The following is a 5,503-nucleotide window of genomic DNA, read 5'->3' on the forward strand; positions in this document are numbered from 1 at the left end:
TTTTTGCTTGCAGTACCCCAAGCCCTCAGGGTACATCCAATTTTTATCCATAACAATATTCATTTTGTGGCCTTTATATAAAATACACCCATTGAGGTTGTAAAACATGGGGGCAATTTAAATATTTGTGTTGCTATGTTGAGCCTCATAAAACACTTAATCTGAAAATCAAAAACATAAACAGTACCAGCTATGGGCATTTATGGACTGACAAGAGACAGCCAGAGAAAATTGAAAGCAACATTGAGAAACCTTTTCCTCAGACAAAGATTCCCTCTTATATAACCATGGTTTTACTGTGGCCAATGACCACACCAGTGGTCCACTTGAGACAGTCTCCTTAGATTTTTACATCTACCTTCCTTGAGCAAATTTGAATCAAACTAAAATTAAAATGAATATTTTCATGGGACAATGACTTTTCATATTTCTTCCATTGTACCATAAGAAGCTGTTTTTTAAAAAACAGAAATAGTAGCCACTATAAATGACAAAAGACATCACCAGAAAATATTAACCGTAGAAGTAAATACTGAAGTAATAAAAATTTAACAAAATATAAAGCCAACTTTTTTTATGCTCTTTTAAGAAATTGCCATTGATTTCCTTTTTCTTTTTTCTTTTCTTTTCTTTTTTTTGGGGGGGGGGGGATTTATTAGAGACAGAGGGAAAGAAGAGAGACAGAGAGAGAGAGGGGTGGGGAGAGAGAGGGGGGGGGAATTATAAATGGGTGCATCAGGGCTCCCAGCCACTGCAAACAAACTCCAGAGCATGAGCCACCTTGTGCATGTGGCTTACGGGGGACCTCGTGAATGGAACTCGTGTCCTTGGGCTTCCTAAGCAAGTGCCTTAACTCTAAGCCATCTCTTCAGCCCACCATTGATTTTCTTAAAGGGAATATGCATAATGTATAAATACTGCCATCTGTTGACTACACTCAGAAATTACATGCAGTTCTACTTAAAGCCCATTAGCCTTTCCACGGAAATATTTTGTACTCATCGGAACAGCTCTTAGCCTAAGTACATATGTCACATATCTTGAAACGTAGAACCCGTCAGTACTATGAATTTAAACTGCCTTTACACAGAGGAGAACGAAGAGGCTTCGTTTGATGGAAGGGTGGGATCTGAGTGCACGTTCCCATCTGATGCAATAACAACTTTAGGAACAGGGTGAATCATGGCATGAATTTCTCCATGTCATGTTTCTTCTTTGGGGTTCAATTTCAAGCCTGAATGGAGTCCTAGAATTTGGGTAGTCCTGAGAAGATTGAAAGTTGAGAACTGACTCACCCTACTCTGCTTGCCTTTGACCTTTCATTCCTCCTGCCGTCTTCCCACAAGCTTTTGCACAGTCTTCGCATTGGGCAGGTATATACCGGTGTGCCACGTAGGTCTGGTGGTCAGATTCCCACTGCTCCAAGTGCCAGGGACGAATTCTGAATGCTTTAAGCTAGGTATCCACCTGGTCGGTCGGGATAGTGCACGCAGGGCAGAGCAGGCAGGAGTACGGTGAGAATGACAACGGGAAGACCGCGATCTCACAAACTATCCTTGCCTGCTCCCTAATCTAACCACGGTGCGTGAGTAAGTGTGGGTTTGTTAGAACGTGCCCGTTACGCTCGTTTTGTTACTATACAGCATGAAAAGGAAACGATTCTATTCGTTTTCCATCACACGGGCAGGGTGACTCCCCATTTCTCTTCTACTTTAAAATGAATGTTAGTAAGTGTGAATTCTACCTTCTCTGTCTGGATAGGAGATCTCTCCATTTCCTTTGCTATTTACTTGTGTCCCCCCCCCTTTTTTTTAAAATTAAGAGCATACTTTGTATGGATACATTATCAACTTTTCCCTCCTCCTTGCCCCCATTCTGCTGAGAACCCTTCTCACTGAGATTTGCAGGTATTCCCCGTGGAATCTTGAGTTATGCACGGCGGGAGCAGTTAGTAAGTGGAGGGAGGGGAAGGCGGTGCTTCGCCAGATGATGTCCCGTCTTTGGCTCTTACAATCTTTCTTCCCCCTGGTCTGCAAAGATCCTGGTGGGTGTGTTGTGCATCTACTTCAGCAATACGCTCTCAGGAGCCTCTGGATGTCTGCTTTGGTGTGTGTGTTGAGTGTCCTCCGCGTCTGTCTCCTTCACCCTGGCACTGATTGTCCCATCACCATGGAAGCAGCGCTCTTGCTCATCTCCCCAACTCCTGTGTGGTTTCACCTGTGCCTTGCCTGATGTGTGAGGGGTGGTTTATCTCCTCGAGTCTCACTACCTTCTGGAGAATGACGTCCACATAGGTTAAATGGGATAAGCATTGTTAATTTAGGGAGAATATGATGGACGTAACCCCTCTTTTAGCCAAAGATCAATGAATGGGAGCTTGTTGGAGACCATGATCTTTGTGCCCATAGAATTCTGACACGGTTGCCAGTTTCCGCTATGGGTTTCTTTCCACGGAGCCAATCGGAAAGCCACTCGTTAGGGCCCAGGCTGTGTGCATCCACTGCACCGTGTGCACTTCTTGTCAAGCTGCTCATTCACATCATTGTTGGCCACTTTACCCCGCAGCTCATGTAGCACTTCCCAGCACTAGACAGATTGTCCAGGGACTGGATCTCTTCTGGGTACCAGCAGGGTCTCTGTATTCTGTGTCAGCAGCATGTGGCGTCTTCCTTTTATCTCAGGCAGACAATCAAGCGCTTCAGTAGAAGCCTGGCTTGCACTGGGGATCTCATAGTGGCTCCAATCATCAGCTCAATGTGGGTAGCAAGCAATTCCTGGTACTGGGAATTACAGGCCAGAGACAAATGTCTTAAGGTTAGGCTTCACTGCGCCCTCTTTAGGGCTTTTCTTTCCAGAACCCCCCCCCCATACTCCTCTTGCGGATTAAATCTTTAAGCCTACACTTGAGGGGAAAAAAAGTGTGTGTGTGTGTGTGTGTGTGTGTGTGTGTGTGTTTTATGGTAGCAGTTCCTTTTGGGTTTGGTTTTGGGTTTGTTTCTTCCCAGCCTTTCCTTTCCCTCGCCCCAAACATTTCCACTCATATTGTCTGGGCCTCAAATTGTCTGACAGGTATGCCAGCAACTCAAACTGCTCCAGTTTACTGAGCCACAGATAAATGAGAACAGGCGGCTTTTTGTGGATTCACTGGAGTATGATCTGTTCCAGTTCCATCCATTTTTCTACAAATTTCACTCTATCCTTTTTTTTTTTTTAATTTCTTACTGCTGTGTAGAATTCCATTGTGTAAATGGACCAGAACTTCTTATCCATTCATCCAATTATGAGCACTTGGGTTGATTCCAGTTCTTAGTTTTTACAAGTTGAGCAGCTATAAACATGGCTGAGCAAATATCAGTGCAGTCAAGCATGGGATATTTAGGATAAATGTCCAGTAGGGGGAATAAGTGGGTGTATTGGTAGGTCTACTTTCTTCTTTTTTGGAAGACTCCATATTGATTTCCATAGAGATTGTTCAAGTTTGCATTCCCACCAGCAGTGAATGAGGGTTCCTTTTTCTCCCACCCTCACCAGCATTGATTGTAATTTGATTTTTTAATGTTTGCCATCCTGTGTGGAGTAAGGTGGGATCTCATAGTTGTTTTAATTTGCATTTCCCTGATAACTAAGGTTGTTGAACATTTACTTAAGTGTGTGTTAGCTATTTGCATTTCTTCCTCTGAGAACTCCCTATTCAATTCTCTGCTGCATTTCCCAGTTTTTTTTCAGTGGGTAATTTGTCTTTTTACTGTTTATTTTTTTGAGTTCTTTGTAAATTATAGATATTAGACCTATGTCAGTGGTATAGCTGGCAAAGATTCTTTTTCCCACTCTGTGGATAATCTATTGAATATGATTATGGTATGTTTGGGCAAAAGCTTTTTAGCTTCATGAGATCCACTGGTTGAATGTTGTTTTTTGTTTTGTTTTACGTTTCCTGGGCTATTGGGGTTTTGTTCAGGAAATCTTTCTCCACTCCTATATTGTGGAGAGTGCCTCCTATTTTTTCTTCCAGTGGCTGAAGAGTTTCATACTTACATTGAGGTCTTCAGTCCATTTGGAATTAATTGTTGTATGTGGTGAGATGAGTGGGTGTATTTTCATTTTTTTACATGTGGATGTCCACTTTACCCAGCACCATTTGTTGAAGATGCTGTGTTCTCTCCAGTATAAATTGTTGGCACTTTTGTCAAAGATCAGGTAGCTGTAGTTACTTGACCTAAGGGCAGGGTCTTCAAATTCTGTTCCATTAGTCTATATGTTTGTTTTTATGCCAGTACCATGATGTTTTTTTGTTACTATGGCTTCGTACTATAGCTTTAGATTGGGTATAGGGGTGACTCCAGAGGCGTTTCTTTTGCTGAGAATATGTTAGGATATCTGACACCTGCTGCCATTCCACATGAATTTCAAGATCATTTTTTCTATCTTTGTGAAGAATGATACTTCGATTTTTATTAGTATTTCATCAAATATGTATAATCTTTTTAGTAGAATTTCCATTTTCACAATATTAATTCCACCTATGCAGGAGCATGGGAAGTTTTCACCTTCTCATGTCCTCCTCATTTTCTTTCCTGGGTGTTTTTATGTTTTCATTATGTAGGTCTTCATAGTCTTAGCCAGTTTTCTTCCAAAGTATTTCATTTTTTGTGGGTATTGAAAATGGGACAGCCTCACTGATTAATTTCTCTGTGTATTTGTCCTTTGCATATAGAAAGGTTATTGGTGTGGGTGTGTGTGTGTGCATTGATTCTGTATCCTGCCACTATTCTGATAGAATTCATCAACTTTAGAAGTTTTGATGTGGAAATTTTGGGGGCATTTGTGTACAGGATCATGTCATCTGCATAGGGATAATTTGACTTCTTCCTAAATTTATACCTTTCTCCTTATTATTGCTTGGGCTAGGACTTCTAGAACTACATTGAAGAGCAGTGCAGAGAATAGGCACCCCTGTCTTGTTCCCAATTTCAATGGGTGCTTCTTGAGTCTTTCCCTATTAGGTATTACTTGGGCTTTAGGAGCTTTATATAAAACCTTGGATATGTTGAGATACAAAACTTCCATGCCTATTCTCTCCAGCATTTTGATCATAAAGTGATGTTTTATTTTCTAGAAGGCCTTCTCTGCATCTATTGAAATGATCATGTGGTTCTCAGGGCTAAGTTGATGTATGTGGTGTATTATGTTGGCAGGTTTCTATATGTTGAACCATCCCTACACCCCTGGGATAAAGCCTGCTTGATCAAGGTGGATAATTTTTTTTTTTTTAGATTCACTAAATTTATTTTAAAAATCATAAAACGTTTCTTACAAAAGAGCATTACATTCTGCACACTGCTCTGAACAAATGCCAGGGACATGTGGACTATTACTTTCCTCCCTGTCCCCCCCCCCCCAAATGTTTACAGTGACCACAAAGCAAGGTGTTCACAATAATTACATGGGGGGAATTTTTTTAAAACCACCAACAAAGAACAAAAAAATAAAATTCACTCACTCT

The 5,503-nt window shown here is 41.3% G+C and overlaps 1 pseudogene; it reads right to left on the minus strand.

Annotated features, from left to right (window-relative positions):
• Positions 1–5,265: 5,265 nt before the first annotated feature.
• Positions 5,266–5,503, minus strand: part of LOC123453615 — a 10,469-nt pseudogene continuing 10,231 nt past the window's right edge.

The sequence above is a fragment of the Jaculus jaculus genome, chromosome 12, assembly GCF_020740685.1.
Source record: "Jaculus jaculus isolate mJacJac1 chromosome 12, mJacJac1.mat.Y.cur, whole genome shotgun sequence".
NCBI lineage: Eukaryota > Metazoa > Chordata > Mammalia > Rodentia > Dipodidae > Jaculus > Jaculus jaculus.